The sequence below is a fragment of the Myxine glutinosa genome, chromosome 8, assembly GCF_964187855.1.
Source record: "Myxine glutinosa chromosome 8, kmMyxGlut1.1, whole genome shotgun sequence".
Taxonomy (NCBI): domain Eukaryota; kingdom Metazoa; phylum Chordata; class Myxini; order Myxiniformes; family Myxinidae; genus Myxine; species Myxine glutinosa.
Genome location: NC_136268.1, coordinates 75,986,605 through 76,007,315, shown reverse-complemented (window position 1 = coordinate 76,007,315; position 20,711 = coordinate 75,986,605).

Genomic DNA, 20,711 nt, shown 5'->3' with positions numbered 1-20,711 from the left:
CGAGCTGCAGTTCAACTCTGGACTTCTTGGTTGGACTCAACTCCTTGGACTCCCTCTCGTCTCTCGGTAAAGGCTCATCTCTCTTCTGCCTTGGGAACGCCCTGCCTGCAGGTTATATAGGCCCCACCCCTCAACCTTCGCGAATCTCCTCGATCTTTCTTTCCACACCCTCTCCAAGTCCAACCCCTTGTTCGTGGTTGGTTGAGTGGGGCTGACTCACTCCTCCCCTCTATGACGAGGTGGGGACCCGCCTTTCTTCCCCAACCCTGCCTCGTGGTCAATGGCGGATGAAGAGAAAACCACCCAAAATGCAGTTGGCAATTGACGAAAAGGGGGAATGGAAGTTTTGGGAGTGGGAATGAAGGGAATCTTTCTCTTTCACTGGTGCAATGGAGTATTTCAATTAATGGGAGACACAGCCTTACCCTAAAACACATAATAAGATATAAGCTATCGAACAGGGGTATTCTATGATTAGCTGTTGTGTGGATGCTTTATGGACTAATTATGGGACGCCCTTTGACCTTTACACAGCTCCGGAGGCAGGAGGCGCAGAATAAACAATAATAATAATACACACAATCAAAAAAAAATACAGTCCTCATTTCCGCAACAATACTAATGTTATTGCAAAACAAAATTAATACAAGTAATATCTCCTCAACCCTCTACCAGAAGGAAAAATATTATAAACCACTAACAACTATGTTTACCTAAACAGTCACTAATGCTGTTTAACACTAAACTGAAAGGAATTTGGAGGAATCCTGACATGACATCCGTGAGGCAACTTTTATTTATGGAACAGTACAAAAATCTACTGTAATCTATATCCCCCGCAAGGGTTAACAACATGACCCTTCCTGCCGCTAATGTGGCGTTTTTCGTGGTGGCCTTTTTTGAAACAGTCGCTACTGGTATTTAGCACTAAACTAAAAGGTAAGAAACCTTGGGTGTGTTCAGTTACCAAGCAGCTAACTAGCGCTTGCCAAGCCAGCCGTTCCTTATCAACGGTTTTGAATGGAGTGCTTGCTCGAATGGTTAAGCCACTTGGCAAGTGCTCCACAAGAAACTTGGTAACTGAACACACACCCGAAGGTCATGATGCCCGACCGTAGATCTACTGTAATTTATATACCCCAAAGAGGAACGACCCTTCCTGCCACCCCCGTTGGTAACAGGTGTACTAATTAAATAAATCCGTCAAGCTACAAACTCAATTTTTATTATGGGAGATGCTGGTGAGGGGAATGTAGCTAAGATAAATATTAAAACATTTTTTTGGGCATGGGGAGGGAGGTTAAGGTGTTTTTAGGGTGAATAATACACAACACCAAGCATGCACTAGCACTATCCCTTGGCGAGAGTAACGAGACCCTCTCAAAGACATCACACTCAGCACAGGTGTACATCACCCATCCACACTCGAGCTACCTACAAGTCCTGACAATATCCCTGTACCCCTCTATCTCCAATGCTTCTAGGTACCTATTTACTTCCAATTTGAACCTATCTCCTGTTTCTGCTGCCACTACCTTTCTAAGGAGACCGTTCCACACTTTAACTACTCTCTGAGTGAAAGACCTTAATATCATCCTAACTCACCTCTTCTTTACTCTCAGGCTCTGGCCTCTGGTCCTTTCGCTTTCTAATCTGCTGAAGAACTCTTCCGAACTTATTTTGTCTATTGAACTATATCCTTCATTATCTTAAACATCTGGACCCAATCACTGCATGCCTTCACTACCTCTTCATCACAGTCTGCCCCAACTGCTCCTCACCACTGCCTGCTCTCACTACCCCCTCACCACTGCCTGCTCTCACTATCCCCTTACCACTGACTGGCCTTGCTACCCCCTCACCACTGCATTTCCTCGCTACCCCTCACCACTGCATGCCCTCGCTACCCCTCACCACTGCATGCCCTCGATACTCCTCACCACTGCATTTCCTCGCTACCCCTCACCACTGCATGTCCTCGCTACCCCTCACCACTGCATGCCCTCGCTACCCCTCACCATTGCATTTCCTCGTTACCCCTCACCACTGCATGCCCTCGCTACCCCTCACCACTGCATGCCCTCGCTACTCCTCACCACTGCATGCCCTCGCTACTCCTCACCACTGCATGCCCTCGCTACCCCTCACCACTGCATTTCCTCGCTACCCCTCACCACTGCATGCCCTCGCTACCCCTCACCATTGCATTTCCTCGCTACCCCTCACCACTGCATTGCCTCGCTACCCCTCACCACTGCATGCCCTCGCTACCCCTCACCACTGCATGTCCTCGCTACCCCTTCATAACGTTATCAATAATTGAACAATCGGAGAGGCGCCGCCGATGACGACCTTTCCCTGGGGCGTCATTTAGTTTATGTTTGGCCATGTACGTGCCTTCCAGTACCTGGAAGGCCTCACGTGACTATGTGTTCACAGGGTCCTGGGAAGTGTCTGTGACGTGTTGCATGTTCACACGTGTGTGTGTGTGTGTGTGTGTGTGTGTGTGTGTGTGTGTGTGTGTGTGTGTGTGTGTGTGTGTGTGTGTGTGTGTGTGTGTGTGTGTGTGTGTGTGTGTAACATCGATTTTATAGAGTTTTTGTGATCCCCATGTTATTTTTACATTCACCTCTGAGTCCGATACAACGTAGACAAATAGAAAAGTTGAAAATATGAATTACCTGAAAGAGCAAAGAATCCTATACTGGAACCACATAGGTATCGGCAATGGCTTTTGATCACCAACCTCAAAGGTTGCTTCCAACATAAATATAAATGAACAATATAATAACTGCAAGCATGATGTCATCATCAATTCAATGTATCCATCAAACTCCGTACCTATTTACAACCCCGTGATGTTTTTGTAATTAAGGGGATTGTGAGTTCAGGAAATGTAAAGTTTCCCTGAAATGTGATGATTCGGTAAACTTTTAAAGATTTTTTTTTTAATCAATCTGTGCTTTGAAACCAATTATGTTTCTTCATGCCATTGGCAGTAATGAAATGAGTCATTTATCATCATCTTGACAAAGCCAGCACTCTTTTAAAACTTCAAAGCCCCATCTGATGCGTGCGTTTGCTGAAAGCTTCACTTAGATGACGTCATGGCGAATATTACGTCTATTGTCGGATTTAAACTGCGACCTAAATGGCTTTAAATCTTTAAATCTTTGATGCTTTCTGTCTGCTTCTCATGTGAGAACGCTCCACTCATTGTGCGAATTGCGACGCAGCGCGGCAGCGTGGTTACTTCATTACGTCATACTACGTCATCACTAATGGGTTAAAGAACGCTTTGAAAAGTTCACAGGAGCCGCTGCTTGACGAAAGGAACCTCTGAATAACGATGCATTTAATTGATCCCCAGTCGGAGGACACAATAGACGTCTTGGAATTGTGAGAGGTCACGATATGGACTTTATTTAGCCTTTTGGGACAATGTTCTCAGACCTAGATACTCAGAAAGGTCCAAGAAAGGGCGACATCTTTTCACTGCGTAGCTCATAGGGCAAAGCCGTCCAGAACAATGTTTGTCCGTCTGTATGTATGTCTCCTCAAACGTATACCAATCAGAGCTGAGAATCTGGTCACATGACAGGGTGATGTGATTACGTCTGATGTCATTACGGCGCACAACGGCTGACGCCACACTCCGCCATTTTGATTTATATGCCGTTCAGTCCGAACATATCGTCAAACCTGTCATATATCACAATCGCTATGCTCTACCTTTACGTATTTCATTCAGTGTGAAACACAAACAAACCAATTGTTAGAATGACCTTCAAATATCGAAAGCATCGGCGTTACGGATCTTCCAACAATAAGGTACGTACCCAACGCTGTGGGGTACATAGATTACAGTAGATCTTCGCTCACTTCTGCAAGTAAAACTTACCTCACGGATGTCTGGATTCCTCCAAATTTATTTGTTCAATGTTATAAACAGCATTAGCGACTGTTTAACAAGCTAATCATGTGTGTTTTTGGTTTATAATATTTTACAAGCCCGGCTATGCCGCTCTTAGACTTTCGGTCTCATTTTTTCCTGAATGACCATGGCCCACCATTTGGGAACCATGTGTAATTAATGGTCTTTACTGTCTATACTTCAGCACATCATACATATCTAATAACTTTTTACAGGAATTTTTTTATTTAAATAATTGCCTCGTTTAGCTGCCTCTGATGTCGCCCTTCTGCAAGTACACATGAAGTGCCTGATGACTTGAAAAACTCATCGTCGTACTTCTTGCTGGTAAAGAAAAAAAAATCCTCTCCCTTGCACTGCCACGACATGTGCCATTATGGCGCTTAAGAACAGATCAAATCTTAGGCTTGGGCAGAAGCTCGGACCAGGTTCTTCCGTACTCCGTAGTGTGTCAAAAATAAATGGAGGGTGAGCCAGAAATATGGTCCTTTTTGAAATTTGTTTGAAGGAAATAAAAAATTGTATTTCAAAATAAATTAATTCATGATATTGAAGTACATAACATGCATTTTTATTCTTTTTAATTTTTACTGCTTTAGTTTTATTTTTTGCAGGCAGAACACTTGAGTGACCATGTAGAACTGGTCCGGTGCGAACGCACTTTCGCGATCAAAGCTTTTTACAAGAATAACAAGAAAAAGAGCAATAAGAGATTGCAAACCCTCGCCAGGATGTATTTTCAGTGGTTTTTAAGGCTTTTGTGTTAAAACAAATATGGCGGCCGAACCACGTGACCGATGACGTCATCATTTTTTTTTCTAAACTAATTTATTCCTAGATTATGCTCAAGAAATTTCATCTTGATTGGACGAAGTTTTGTACTTATAGAATTATGACGTCATCATGGAGGCACTTATGACATCATCATTAACATATTTTATTCCCCAAGGAGAGTTCCTCACAATAAGCCATCTCATTTTTTTTCTATTCAGCGCTTTCGGAGATATCGAGGTGCAAAGTTTTTCGGTTTTTCCAAGATGGTGGCCGAACCACGTGGTCGATGACGTCATCTTTTTGTTTTTCTCCACCAGTTTATGCCGACATGGCGCTCAAGAAATTTCATCTTGATTGGATGAAGTTTTGTACTCGTCGAATTATGACGTCATAATGGAGGCACCTATGACATCATCATTAACATATTTTATTCCCCATGGAGAGTTCTTTACAATGAGCCATGTCTCAATTTTTTCTATTCAGCGCTTTCCGAGATAGAGAGGAGCAAAGTTTTTCGATTTTTCCAAGATGGCGGCCGAACCACGTGACCTATGACGTCATACTTATCATTAAAAAATTCTACATGTGCAGTTGCACCTATTGTGAAAATTTCCTCTCAATCGGACCAACGGTTGCAGAGAAAATCATATTTATTCCGTGCGGACAAACCGACAAACAAACAAATGGACTCAAATGCAATACCCTCTCCTCTGGCGAGGGTAATGATCGTGCGACTGCTGCACAACGTCAATTCAAACTCCATTTCAATGTTCAATGTCATGGAAATGTGCCGTCTGTTCGTGCTATCAAGTTATGAGTTCAGAAGTTTGAGAGGACCGGTTCAACTTTAAAAGAGAAACCACCAGGAGCACCCAAATCTGTAAGAACGGCACAAGGGGATATACAGTAAAGGAGTCGGTTTTGAGAAGTCCGCATCGCTCCAGCCGAAAGCATGCGTCAGCCTTAATAATGTCGCGCAACTCCCTCCCGGTTAAGACCGGGAAATCACGGATAGCAATCGAGCTTACTTGAGGCATTCGGTTCAATGGCGGATTTCACTCTATGCACGGGAGGAAGAAGGAAAGAAGAAGCGGCGAGAGGTAACTCACGAAGGAAAACGGAATTATGTACAAAAAGAAACGATTTATTATTCAGAACCCGATAACAAAGAACGCAACAGTAAAAACTAAACCTAGGTTGGGATCCCACTCACAGACTTCAACAACAGGACAAATGGGAAGGGTAATAAAATAAATTGTTGTGTTGGTGTGATGCGTCTTATGTGTCTGGATGTGCGTGTCTTCGTCAAGGATGGTCAGGCTCCGAGCGCGTCGCCCGATGCAGCTTCGGTCGGCACGAACCGCTCGGTCGTTGGCGCAAACACCGGTCTCTCTGCACGGTCCGTCCCACGCCACAGCACTCGTTAACAGGCACTAGGAGCCAGAACAACAGGGGAGGATGATCGTCGGCGCTCAACAGGCAAAGATCCACATGGGAAAGAGGCGAAGGGGCGAAGAGAGACGAAGGAAGAGTGAAAATGTCCGTCGCCGCTTACTTTTTTCAGACCTTGTCTGACGTCACTCACGCTTCCCTTTCAATCAGTGCCACACTTCTTGGACGTCTTTCGCGCCCTCTGCACGTCGCCGGCTCTTCTCCAATCAGCGCGTTGCTTCTTGTGGTTCTTTCGCACCCTCCTCACTGATTGGCCGAGCGCCTCACGCCTTTGGTGTTGGTGTCATCGGTCGGTGGCCAATCGGTGTGGCATGTCCTTCCCCTTCCTTACTTTCCAATCGGCGACCTGGTTGTTGCTCCCTCCCTACCCCCCCCCCCCCCCCCCGGCCAGTCACGAGCCTTCCTGGGCGTGGTTTTGACATACCTGTGCGATGTCTGTCTTCCATGCCGCAGTAGTGCGCGGTCGCTTCCTGTCTGTTCCTCCAGTCAGGTTTTATTATGAGAGGGAAGTTAATTCGTGTTTTTGCGCTAATGGACCTAACTAATGTATATGAATGCATTGCCATACGGGACACCAGAATGATCACAGAGGGGCTGACGTACAATGGAATCTTATCCTTATACCCTAATTCTAGTTAACAAGCCACGCCCCCTCGTGGCAGGGACTGACACAAGCTTAATCTGACATTCGGGCTGGACAGGTCCCTGACTTATTTACATCGAGATGGTTCTTCTTCTTCACGACAGTCGGAGCATGATACCTATGCAGATCTACCTGGATCTATATATCCCCCTACCCAAAATTAATAACAATAATTTCTCACACGTCACTTCACCACATATTAAATAAGGATTGAAACTTTTATCCCTATAAAATTCAAACTGTCCAGGAATTAAGCCAAGATGATGAGATTGCCTGCAATAACTTTTGTGAGGGAATGCTTTCATTTATGGATGGAAATGAAAACCAAAACATTGCTAACAATTTGTTCATGTCTGATGAAGCACATTTTCATCTGTGTGGCTATGTCAACAAGCAAAATACTCGTTTTTGGGCAGCCGAAAACCCAAGAGAAATGCACACGAAACCATTATACAGTCCCAAAGTCACAGTGTAGTGTGCACTTTCGTCGTTCGGCATCATAGGGCTTTACTTCTTTGAGAACGATAACGGAAATGCCGTCACTGTTACTGCAGCTCGATATACCGATATGGTTTCTAACTTTCTCTCCAAAGTATTAAACAGATTTGCAGAAGTGAGCCCAATGACGTGGTTTCAGCAAGATGGTGCAACCTCCCACGCCGCCAGAGTGTCCATGACTATTGTAAGGGCGCTCTTTACAAAGCATTTCATTTCCAGAAACGGCGATATTCCATGGCCAGCGAGGTCACCCGATTTAACTGCATGTGATTATTTATTGTGGTCATATCTGAAGGACAAAGCATATGTTAACCGTCCACAAACTCTTCATGAACTTAAGGAAAACATCAGATGCGAAATCAATGATGTTGACGTGGCCATGTTGCAGAACGTCATGAATAATTGGCGACTAAGATTGGAGGAATGTGTCAGACGAAATGGTGCGCATCTCCTAGCCTAGATGTTCTTTTCCACAAATAAATAGTATGTTATGTACTTCACTTTCTTGTAAAAATTTGTTTTGAAATACAACATTTTATTACCTTTACACGAGTGTTAAAAAGAACTATTTCTGTCTCTCCCTGTATAATGTATATACATGGAAAGTGTAACTCGAACCGCTCGCCGTATATTCACGAACATACACAGTAGTCAGGTTCACTATGTTTTTTCGTTCAAAATTTTGGTAGATTAGCAAAACTATACATTTTTGGAATATCCAGAGCATGAGGAATCCAAAAATTAATGTTTACATTTGCGTAGACACCTTTGCGAAAATGACACTCAGGACAGTGATGAAGATCTGTAAAAGCATATTCCTGAACGGTATAGACCTCGTAGATCCTGTGTATAGGACTTATAGTTCAATCTGATACTACCTATAACTTCCTATAACAACCTATAACTTCAAAGGACTTGCAATATCATGTATTATGTAATACAGTTATATCACAAATATAAAGACAATGGTTTTCAATTACCTTTGTTTGTTGCTTTTCTATAACCCTGAGCACTATTTTGAGGCCTTTATTGGATTCCTTGACCCAGAAAACATAGGATTAGCATATTTAATTAAGTCTCTAGGTTGACTAGAAGCCGAGATCGCGCAAAATATGTATTTTATGGCGGCCATTTTCAAAATCCAAAATGGCGGCCATGCAGGTGTCTGTGCAAATGCCAACATTGATTTTCAGATTCTCCATGCTCTGAAGATTCCAAAAATGTACAGGTTTGCTAATCCCAAAATTTTGAACGAAATTCTATTTGTTAACATAGTGAACCTGATGATCTTCATCACTGTCTTGAGTGTCATTTTCGCAAAGGTGTCTACGCAAATGTAAACATTAATTTTTGGATTCCTCATGCTCTGAATATTCCAAAAATGTATAGTTTTGCTAATCTACCAAAATTTTTAACGAAATTATATTTGTTAACATAGTGAACCTGACTACAGTATGAAGTGGAACGGTGTCGGCCTGACATCGACTTAACTTTAATTCAATACATATTGCAATTAATTCCCGCAGGCAACCCAACCAACTCATGTTGTATTAATGTGTTATGGCCTCAAAAATCAATGTTATAATAGTCCGTGGGCTGAGTAGAGTTTACATGCACCCCCCCCCCCCCCCCCACAACTTAACTTCCCGGGTATGTCCATGTACCCCCCACCTTAGGGGTTAGGAAAAACCATGTTAACAGAAAAAAACTCATTCCCAAGGTACCTCCCACGCATATTTTGATGTTACCCCCCCCCCCCCCCTGTGTCAGTGATTTCCGAAAATTAGGGGTAGGCGAAATTCAAATGGCCATAACCTTTTACTTCGTCATCCTATGGTTGCATATGACCCCTCAAAATGTTTGTCCTGGGACACTCTTTACAATGATATGTGTTATATGCAAATGAGATCACTAATGAGGTCACCAGATGTCAAACTATGAGGGAATGAGTTTTTTTTCTGTTAACATGGTTTTTCCTAACCCCTAGGGTGGGGGGTACATGGACATACCCGGGAAGTTAAGTTGTGGGGGGGGGGGGGGGGGGGGTGAATGTAAACCCTACTCAGCCCACGGACTATAATTAATTAAATTTCAATTTACCTTTAGATGTAGTGACACCTTTCCTTTCACCAGTCCTTCAGATTTTTGTGAATGAGGATGATAAGCTCTCTCCTCAAACTACTTCCCTGTGCTTATCTGACTCCACATGAGATTGCAAAAGCAAAAATCAAAAGCATCTTTATTTGCCACAGAGACTTACGTACCACTACCAGCTACATGCAAAGCGTTCCCCTTCCCATTCTTCTCGACCACCTCGCAAACACGGGAATTTCGTCTTTCGTTCCGCAGTGAATTTACACTTTCGTTTTCGCATTGTAAAGGTGAAAATTAAACAAATATACACTATAACTGTATGGACTCAGAAAAGACACTGATGAGTGGTGAGCGCGCCACTGGACTCTCACTGCGGGTTTGGATAGGAAGTACATGTGAGTGTCGATGTTTGAACACGTCGATCACACCATGACGGAGTAATGCAGACATGTACCAAGGTGTCCTGGCCCAAACATCACATAACCGCATTTTATCACCGTAAGAAAATGTAGAAAAATTGTTTAACCATTTAAATAATGTACAAAGTATCCCAAGTCATAAAATTTATCCCTTTGAAAATGCAAAGTAAAAACCCAGGCCTCTGAGTTCAGGCACGTCATGAATTGTATGACGTGTGATGACACGCCGCATCAATTACGTGTGACGTCATCACGTCACGTAATGTATTTATTTCCTGTGGGAGCCTCCACAGAAGAGTCATTCTTTAAAATGACGGCTCTCTCGAGAATGTCTATTCCATGATGCAAGTTTTGCTGCGCAGGAAGCAGGAATCACATCTGAAATCCATAAAGCAGATCGTACGGCACCTTAGGGAGGATGTCTTGTCTTTCGGGATTTCCCAGAAAACGTTTCCCTTTGCTGGAAGCAGGAAGTTCCTGTCGCATCAAGTTCTTTTGTGAGGCGTCAGAGGTCTTGATAACGAGAACCAGCTGAAGTAACACCAGCGCTTTCCGTTTCCCAGACCATTTTGATGTTCCCCTTCCCTCCTCTCCCCCATTCCCCCTTCTTCTTCCCCATTCCCCCTTTGCCCATCCTTAATTCTCCACCCGTTGCCCCCTTTTTCCCCACCTTCACCCCGCTTTGCTTGATGCTTGATCATGGAACTTTCACAATCAGGCCTGGAAATGCTCTCCCTGCAGCACAAAGATCTTACCTGTGTCCTTACCTGTTTTTCTGACCTGTTACCCTGCAGTCCGCAACCCCATCCACAACGTTAATTCCCGTGACAATGACAAATCTACTACGTTGGAGATCACATGGCCCATCGCTCCCATCTGATCTATCCTGTCCTGAATTTCGTCCCACATGGAATCGGATCCGACTAAGATTCCTGTTCCACTGCAGTGCCAGGCAGAGGTGGGGGGGGGGGGGGGGGGGGGGGTGGAGGGGTGCTGCATCTCGGAGCATGCTGTAAAGAGTTGGTCATTGTGGGCCAAACTCGCCAAATTCCCGACTTGAGATATAGCAAGCTGGGGGCCTTAAGCTCAGCCTGGGTTCGAATCCCGACCGAGCTTTAACTGTCGTCCCGGTGTTTCAGAGGCAGGGTGATTGATCATTGTGTGTGTGCCATCCATCAAATGGACGTAAAACGGACGTGCCATCTATCGGTATCTGTTCGTGGACGTTAAAGGTCCCACAGTGTCCTTCGCGAAGAGTAGGCGAGCTATAGCCGGCACCCTGAACAAATTACAAATTGCTGCTCCAACCAGTAGAGGCATTGATTGCATCAGCCGCAGTCACGCTCTCAGCCCATAGCCTTGTGCTGTATACGAACGAAGAAGAATTCTGGTAATTTGTTTGAATGACAGGTGTTATCGGACATGGATTGAATGGAAGTGAAGTGATTGCATTGAGACACTGGTTTATTACCCTTCGTTCGCGAAGCGAAAAGCAGGGTTAGGCATTCACTTATGTACTATCGCGCGAATGCCCTCGGTTAATACTGTGGGCTCACGGATGGCCAAACAAACTTTAATGGAGGCGACGATCAATTACGGATTTTGACTATGCAAGCACGGGAGGAAGAAGGAAGAGGAAGAAGCGGCGAACCTGTAGCGATCTCACCGGCAGTCTTCAACCCTGCAAATTAATCTCTCACGAACACGGGAGGTAAAATGTACAAGAAAGAAAGATTTATTACGGAACCCGATATAACGAAATGCGACGGAAGAACTAATTCTAAATTGGGACGTCCCCAACACAGATTTCAAATACGAGACAAATGGAGAATGAATAAAATAAATGTCCCGTCATGTATTTGTGAATGTGAGCTTATCTGTCTGGCAGTGTAGCGTCGGGTCGATGTTCGAGCACGTCGTCCGACGCAGCTCTGGTTGGCGCGAAGAAAAGCCTCGATGTGCCACCGCTCACCCGCTGCCAGGCCCGAGCCACCCGCTCGCCCCGGTCTCGTCTGCTCAGCGGCATGCCTCGCTCGTCTGCTCGTCGGTCGCACGCGAGGTCCCGTTTGCTCGTAGCACCAAGCCTCGCTCCAAGCACCAAGAGCACCAAGACCAAGAGCACCAAGACCAAGAGCACCAAGACAAGACCAAGCCCAAGCACCAAGAGCCCGCCCAGGGAAGACGACCTAGAATGCCCGCGAGCGAGTCGTTTTGTCACCCGCGGTGTGACGTCAGCTCTCTTCCTCCACCAACCAGTCCCTCACTTCTTTGTGGTCTTTCCCGCCTTCTGACGTCACCACCCCTTGCCCTCTAATCAGCGACCTGCTTTTAAGTAGTGGTTTTGCGCCTTCCGCACTGATTGGCTGAGTGTTCGCACCTTCCGCACTGATTGGCCGAGGTGTCAACGGTCAGTGGCCAATCAGTGTGCTGCTTCCTTCCCCCTTGCTTTCACCAATCAGTGCCAGCCTCTTACCCCAGCCATTCACACGTTCCCTGGGCGTGGCTCCAGCCTGTTGCACGATGTTTGTTGCTATGCCAGCTGGTGATGTGGCTGGCTGCGGCCCCATCGGCGGTGCCCCGATCTGGCTTCCTGCCTGGTCTTCCTGTAAGTCTTATTGTGACGGAAGTGAATTACTTAATGTGTGCACTAATGGATCTATCTAATGTATATGAGTGCGTTGCCATAAGGGACACTGGGTTGCTCACAGAGGGAACGACACATGAGGGAATTTTACCCATAATCCCTGCACTAATTAGCATGCCCCGCCCCCTCATGGCGGGGACACAGATAGAACTTAAGCCGACATTCGGGCTACACAGAACTTATTACAGGTAGATTCCCTATCACGACAGTCGAGCACCTACCTATGCAGATCTACCTGGCTCTAAATATTCCTCTATCCATAATTCATTACAGTACATTTGGTGTACGTATCTTCAATTTAAAAAATAATTTTCTCGGCAACCGTTTGTCCAATTGACACTAAATTTTACCATTGGAGCACCTCCGCCTGTATAATTTTTATGGCGTAGCCCATCTGACATAGCCGTCCAGAACAGTGTTTGTCCGTCCTTATGTATGTCCCCCTCAAACGTATACCAATCATAGCTGAGGATATGGTCACATGACAGGGTGATGTGATTACGTTTGATGTCATGACGGCGTACGCGGCTGACTCTCCACACTCCGCCATTTTGATTTATATGTCGTTCAGACTGAACATATCGTTGAACCTGTCATATATCACAATCACCATCTCTATCTTTACGTCTTTCATTCAGTGTGAAAAACAAACAAACATTGTTAAAATGACCATCAAATATTGAAAGCATAGACGTTACGGATCTTCCAACAAAACGGTACGTACCCAAACCTTGTGGGGTATATAGATTATAGTAGATCTTCCCTCAGTTCTGAAAGTAAACGTACCTCACGGATCTCGGGATTCCTCCAAATTTCTTTGTTTAATGTTATAAACAGCATTAGCGACTGTTTAAAAAGCTAATCTTGTGTGTTTGTGGTTTATAATATTTTACAAGCCCGGCTACGCCGCTGTTGGAGTTTCGGTCATGTTTTTTATCACGTGTGTTTATGGTGCCGGCGATAACTTGCCTACTCTTCACGATTAAGGACACCGTGAGATCTTTAACATCCACCAACCAATGCTCGCAGACAGGACGACCAGCTTAACATCCTTCAGAGGGATAATTATTCAATTTCGTGCAATGGATAAAACCTCATATATTTTATTTATTTACCGACGTCAGGCCGACATTACGTGTTGGGTGTGTTGGGTTTTTTTTTCAAACTGGCGCTACTTCGAATGTTCGATGACAGTTCAATGCAAACATTTCAAAACAATTTTTTTTTTTTAAGATTCGAAACTATTTATATTGTAATTCTCGCAGGAATTTTTATAATTACCTTTGAAAAGTTATCTTACCAATCATAGTGAAAGTAATACTGGCACAGCGGTGATTCCACATCTCTCCCACGTACCTGTAAGATAAAGTTCAAGGAGCTGTCAAATGGTTACAGTTACTTTGGAAACTGTTATAGTAGCACCACCTTCTTCCTCTTGCAGTGAACACCTGCGCAATTTCACCCCGAGTCGTGTACTATTAAAATATGTTATTAACCTCACCTGAGTATTATGTCAAGCTAATCTATATTTTCAAAAGGACAAAAGGAATAGTAGAGAGAGAGGGGGACGCACAAACATTACAAGATAGAGGCAGACTTCGACAAACAATGGGTTTGGGGAGGAATGAGGTGGTGAAGGATGCATGGCATTGACAAGATGGATATACAGTAGAAGGAAACTCTCAGGGAGGAAAACTGAAAATTTGGAAGGAGGGATTGCAGTGGAGTTGGAGGGTGGGGGGAGGGATGGGTTAACGAGGGTAGAAAAGATCATGGTTTTTGATTGGGGACGATCTGAGATGGTAGGGAACAGCTGTCTTTACAACCTGTATGGAAGAATGAGAATGAAGAGAATGTGGAATTTGGTTCCACATGTGGGGGAAAAGAGGAACAAATGAGTGAATGCGAGCAGTGATCGGAGATTTATGTAGTTTCACCAGAAGAGGGTTGATGGTGAACTGTGTGAGCCCTGCAGAGACCTGGGAGGGTGGGGATGAGAGGGGGGGCATGGAAAGAGCAGAGGTTACCAGACCAGAAAGGAGGCGGCGGAAGACAGAGAAACCACTCTGTCTGTATATGTTGGTGTAAGAAACAGCCTGTGATGGTCAACTGCCTGTGATGGTGTCGTGATAGGCCCATGGACACAGCTTCATCGCGGTTGATTCCAATGATCTTGTAAGTCTTGGTTTCCATGGTGTCAAGCTGAGCAATATGTGAGGCAGGGGAGCCATCTGAGAAGGGAGAGCAGTACTCCATTAAGCTGCAAATGACAGCCTTGTACTGTAGTTAGGTAGGAGTTCAGGTGTGCCAAGGACAGATGATACCCAGTAGGCAGCTGACTTTGGAGGCCAAATTGAAATGTGGTTTGGTCAAGACAAGACAGATCATGGCAGATAGTGAGATCCAGTAGTTTGATTGACTGAACCTCCTCAAGAGGATTGTTAAGAAAGTCGATCAGCGGGTTCTCCAGATGGTCTTTTCGGACAGAGATGGTGAGAGTGTGAGATTTGTCTGGATTGAAAGACATATTCCAAGTGTTTGACAAGCTTGTGATTTTTTTTCAAGGTCTGAAGAAAGGGAAGAGACTGCAGCCTGCCTCTCTGAAGGATGAGGGATGTCACGGCAGAGGGTGGAGTCATCAGCAAATAGATAAAGGATTTTCCAGAGAGTTAGAAAGATCATTGATGAAGATCAGGAATAGAACTGGGCCTAGAACACTGCGTTAGGCTACTTCAGCGTTGACAGGGAGAGAAGATTAAATGATTCCGTTGAGAGCCACATGTTGGCTACAAGAGTAGAGGAAGTCAGGAAGCCATGTGTGGAATCGGCCTCGGATGCCATAGGGATAGGCAGAGAGTCTGGAGAGCAAGGCAAGATGCCAGACTGGATCAAAAACACGAGTTGTGTCCAGAGAGACGGCCCTGATCTCATGTCTGACATTAATGGCCTCCATCCATTGTTGGGTGAGTAGAAGCAGCATGTCCAAGGTGGAGTGAAATGGTTTCAAACCAAATAGGTGATCTGAGATGAGGTTGTTGGAGAAAAGGAAAGATGTCATCTCAACTGCGATGATGGATTCCATGACCTTGCTGATGATTGGCAGTAAGATCACAGGTCTCTAGTTTAAGTGGATCCGTTTTTGCACCTTTTATGTTATCTAGTGATGTTGACAGATTTTCAAGCAGATGGAAGATGTCAAAGTGCAAATAATAAGGTGAAAATGGCAGAGAGAGGATGTCTAAGAGCAGCAGAGGTCGGATCTGCATCTGGGGCTGAATCAAAATCTAATCAAATTTTTCTTGTCACCTACCAAACTCATCCACCACGTTTTGTCATAATCCCTCCATAACTTTTTGAGATAACATGCTGTAACTAATATCATGTTTGGCCCCATCTCTCAATGGCGAGAATCAATAAAACTAAAAAAAACTCTCGTATCCGGATCCAGATCGTAAACAAAATTGAATCCATTCGTTCCTGTAACCGACCCAACCTGTCCACCATATTTTGGCTGAATCCGTCCATACCTTTTTGAAATATCGTGTTATACATTGCTTTGGCCCTCACACACACTGATGAAGAATCACTTCAAAACAGTCATGGATCTTCACCAAAATCGAATCAATTTGTCCTTGTCACACACCTAAAACCGGTCCTTCCTGTAACCGACCCAAACAGGTTGAGATGGTTTGGTCATGTGTTGAGGAAGGATGAAAGTGACTGGTTGAGAAGAGTGATGGAAATGAATGTAGAAGGAAGTAGAGGACGGGGAAGACCGAGAAAGACTTGGCTAAAGATGGTGGAAGAAGAAATGCGGGCAAGGGGGTTAACAAGGAGAGATGCAGAAAATAGGGCAAAATGGAGAAGATTGTCATGGGGACCGCAAGGCTAACCCCCGCTCTTGCAGAGAAAATGGCCTTAAAATTCCTGTTGTTGTGTTGTTGTTGTACACACCTAACCTAACAAGTCTAGCAAGTTTCGTTAGAGTCCGTCTGCAACTTTTTGAGATATCCTGCTCACAGACAGACACGTGCGCGCACAGGGTAATAATTGGAAACTCGAACGGAACTCAGTAGAGTGTACCTCGGCCTGGTTGGCCATATCACTCAATGGTGAAGAATCACTGAAAAAGTTATACTAGCCGGATCCGGATCTTCAAAAAAATTGAATTGATTCTTCCTTGTCACACACAATCGGTCCAACAAGTTTTGTCCAAATCCGTCGACCACCTTTTGAGATATCCTGCTCTGCATCGTTTTTGGCCCGATCTCCCAATGGTGAAAAATCACTTTAAAAATTCTAGTAGCTGTATCAGGATCCGGATCTTCACCAAAATCGAATCATTTTGTCCTTGTCACATACGCTACATCTCTGCCAAATTTCGTCCGAGTCCGTCCACAACTTTTTGAGATATTTTGTTCACAAACGGACAGACAGGGGTGCAAGCACAACATTTGTATGTCATGGGCACAATATGCCCACTGTGCACCCCCCCCCCCCCCCCCCCACATAACATTATGGGATAGGTATTTTTTTGTTCCTTGACATAGTATGATAGAAATAAAAGATGTTAACAGCAAAAATATAGGGATGAACATACCCTTTTGACCCAATATTCATAGGTACCCCCTATATCGCTTGGGTGGGGTTGCTTAACAGACTGCCACCACCTACAGTCCTGTGAAAAAGTAAGTACACCCCATGTAAGGTTTTGACTTTTTCAACATATTTCAACATACAGCTATTTGATCTTCATTTCAACAATATTGATAGGTAAAGGTGATATAATATAACAAATATCATGAAACATTTACATTTTGTAGTCCATTGTATAATTTAAATAAACATAAATGCAAATTTCGCATGTGGAAAAAGTAAGTACACCCTTGGCTCTAATAGGTGGTATTGCCCCCTTTGGCAGAAACAACTCAAGTCGGCGTTTCTTATAACTGTCTACCAGTCTCTGACATCGACTGGGAGAAATTTTTGCCCACTCCTCCATGCAGAATTCTTTCAGCTGTGCGATGTTTGAAGGGTTTCTTGCATGTACAGCTCGTTTCAAATCCCCCACAACATCTCGATGGGATTTAGATCCGGGCTTTGACTTGGCCATTCCAGAACCCTCCATTTCTTTCTTTTCAGCCATTCCTTGGTAGATTTACAGGTATATTTAGGGTCATTGTCATGTTGCAAGGTCCACCTTCGGTTGAGCTTCAACTTTCCGACAGATGGCCTCACATTATCCTCAAGCACCCTCTGGTACAATGAAGAATTCATAGTGGATTCTATGATGGTCAGCTGCCCAGGCCCTGATGCAGCAATGCTGCCCCAAACCATAATATTTCCACAACCATGCTTTACAAGTTGGTATCAGGTTATTGTGGTCAAATGCTGTCTTTGGTTTTCACCAAACATGTCTTCTGGTACTGTGGCCAAATAGCTCTACCTTTGACTCATCTGTCCAGAGCACATTGTTCCAGAAGTGCTGGTCTTTGCCTGGGTGTTCATTGGCAAACTTTAGTCTTGCCCTGATGTTCTTTCTGGACAGAAAAGGTTTCCTCCTGGCACACCTCCCATGTAGATCAAATTTGTGCAGCCTCTTTCTAATGGTAGACTCGTGCACTTTGACATCAACAGTGGCAAGAGCTACCTGTAGGTCCCATGATGACATTCTGGGGTTCTGAGAGACTTCTTTCAGCATCTTGCGGTCTGCTCTCGGGCTGAACTTGCTGGGGCGGCCTGGCCTGAACAAGTTGGCAATTGTTTGGAATCTTCTCCACTTGTAGATGATCTTCCGGACAGTCGAATGATTGATTTCAAATTGTTTGGAGATCTTTTTAAATCCCTTCCCAGACTCGTAGGCATCCATAACCTTCTTTCTGAAGGCCTCAGATAGCTCTTTTGATCTAGACATGGTGACGCCCCACACTTCAACAACAAAGAGCAAACCAAACTAAATGTCTGAGGTTTAAATAAGACAGGTTTCTCCAAGATCCTCTCTAACGATGTTCTAATCATTTGCACCTGAGCTGGTGCGCCTGATTCAAATTTTAGGTATTTGAAGTAGTGATAAATGTCGAGGTGTACTTACTTTTTCCACATGCGAAATTTGCATTTATGTTTATTTAAATTATACAATGGACTACAAAATGTAAATGTTTCATGATATTTGTTATATTATATCACCTTTATCTATCAATATTGTTGAAATGAAGATCAAATAGCTGTATGTTGAAATATGTTGAAAAAGTCAAAACTTTACATGGGGTGTACTTACTTTTTCACGTGACTGTACATAATGCGTGTATGAACGAAAGTTGTATATCATATGAAAGGTATTTGAATTACCTATCCAGAAAGGTATCGTTTATGCTATTCTGATTAATATTCTCACTTCCAGGGTGATTTATGTTCAATTTCAGGACTGGGCCGTGCGACGGAATTCACATCATTTCGCGTGTGAACTGATTCGATCACCATGTTACCTCGAGTTGCAACCTAAAGCTGCTTTTTCGTTATACCATGGAACATACACCAATTACATATGTATCCAGCAAACTACACATCATTCATATCACTGGGATTGAGAAATCCAAGATGACCACCATACATAACATTGTGGAAAACTCGTATTCCTCGTGGTATATTGTGGAAAATTTCCAATGGATTATGACGTCTTTTGCTGAATGTGTAATTGTATAGTTCATAAACTGCTGCTACGAGATATACACAGTAAACACATACTGAGAATGAACAAATTCACACATAGCCAACAGTGTGTAAACATACATTTTATTCAGTTAAAACAATTCGACATATATATTGGCACGAAGTCATTTACAATGAAGTCATGTTGACACTAGAACGCATTTTACAGCCCAACAATTTATGCTAATGTAATCAATAACACAGTACTATTTACATTTTTATACACGGTTGTACTTTGTCCATATTACAGAACACAAATATACTGTTCACAGTGTTCAAAAGGGATGCATGTGTTCATCCAGATACAGATTCCTCTCAAATGGTCGGTTGCCTCATCATCCGAGACAGGTGAACGATTCATCTCCTTTGATGATTGATCCTACTTTAATCATCATCATCACTGAGCGTGTCATCTAGGAAGAAACCGTGATCTGGTCCAGCCACCTCATCATCCGTCGATTCGGAATCATCAGTGTCGATGTCGCTGTCAGGTTCCACCTCAGCACTGCCCCGTGGTAGGACGTCTCCATCAAACCAGAAAGGTTCAAGCTGGCTTCCGTTCAGCTTCCATCCATGACCATCTCTCGGACTTGGTACATCTGGTTGTGCAATGTTCGCGAGCTTCCAGATCGCCACCTGGTAGTTGATTCTTCTGATGTGTTGTGCTAACACTCTCCTACAAGGTGGCATCATGCTGAGATCAATGTTCCGTGTAAGGTTGACATAGCCATCGGTTCCACCACACTTCTCCTTCAATGTCAAGAACGGCGTCTCATCGATGTTCTTGTGTCTGGGTTTCCCATACAAGGTACAGGTGAAGGCTTCGATACCGCTCATCAAGTCGTCAGGAATCGTCCACGTATCTCCGAGGCTAGCCAGCAGAGATTTGAATGCAGGCATCTTCTGGACTAATTTCATTGGACGTACTTTGCCAATGCCCTTGAAGGCACACTCGTCGTGTCACATTGTGTGAAGGCATGTAGAGCCGTCAGTGCAGTACAATACTCCTGTCCATAGCCATTGGCGATTTCTGTGACGTTCACCAATCTCTTCTTGTTTCCTGTCCCAGGGTCAAACAGCAGTGTTATCCCGATAGACAAAGCGTGGTGAAGTGCAATGAGAAACACATCGCTATCAGGACTTCATATCCTCACGGCTTCATAGCCCCGTTGTTGGGCATACATACAATAGAGAATGATGTGTGTATCTGTCTCTTCCTGGGTCGAGGTCAGCGATGGTCTGCTCTCAACTGGAGTGCTACATCCTTGGTCTTATCGGCTTTACCAAGTATGTATGACTACTTCACGACATCACCTTTCTGCATAGTAGTACTGTACACAAGGTAAGTCCCAAACTGACCACTCAAGTTGTCCAGCAATACGAATGATAGTTCACTGCCGTACGTCTTTGATAGTTTGACTTTGAGATTCTCTCCTCTATAATTCGCATTGGTGAACTGGGATTTCTCCAGGCTGGATATATACGTACGCCTCTCTCAAGCAGTCCAACTTCAGAACGCCACATTTGTTCATCACCTGGATGTCG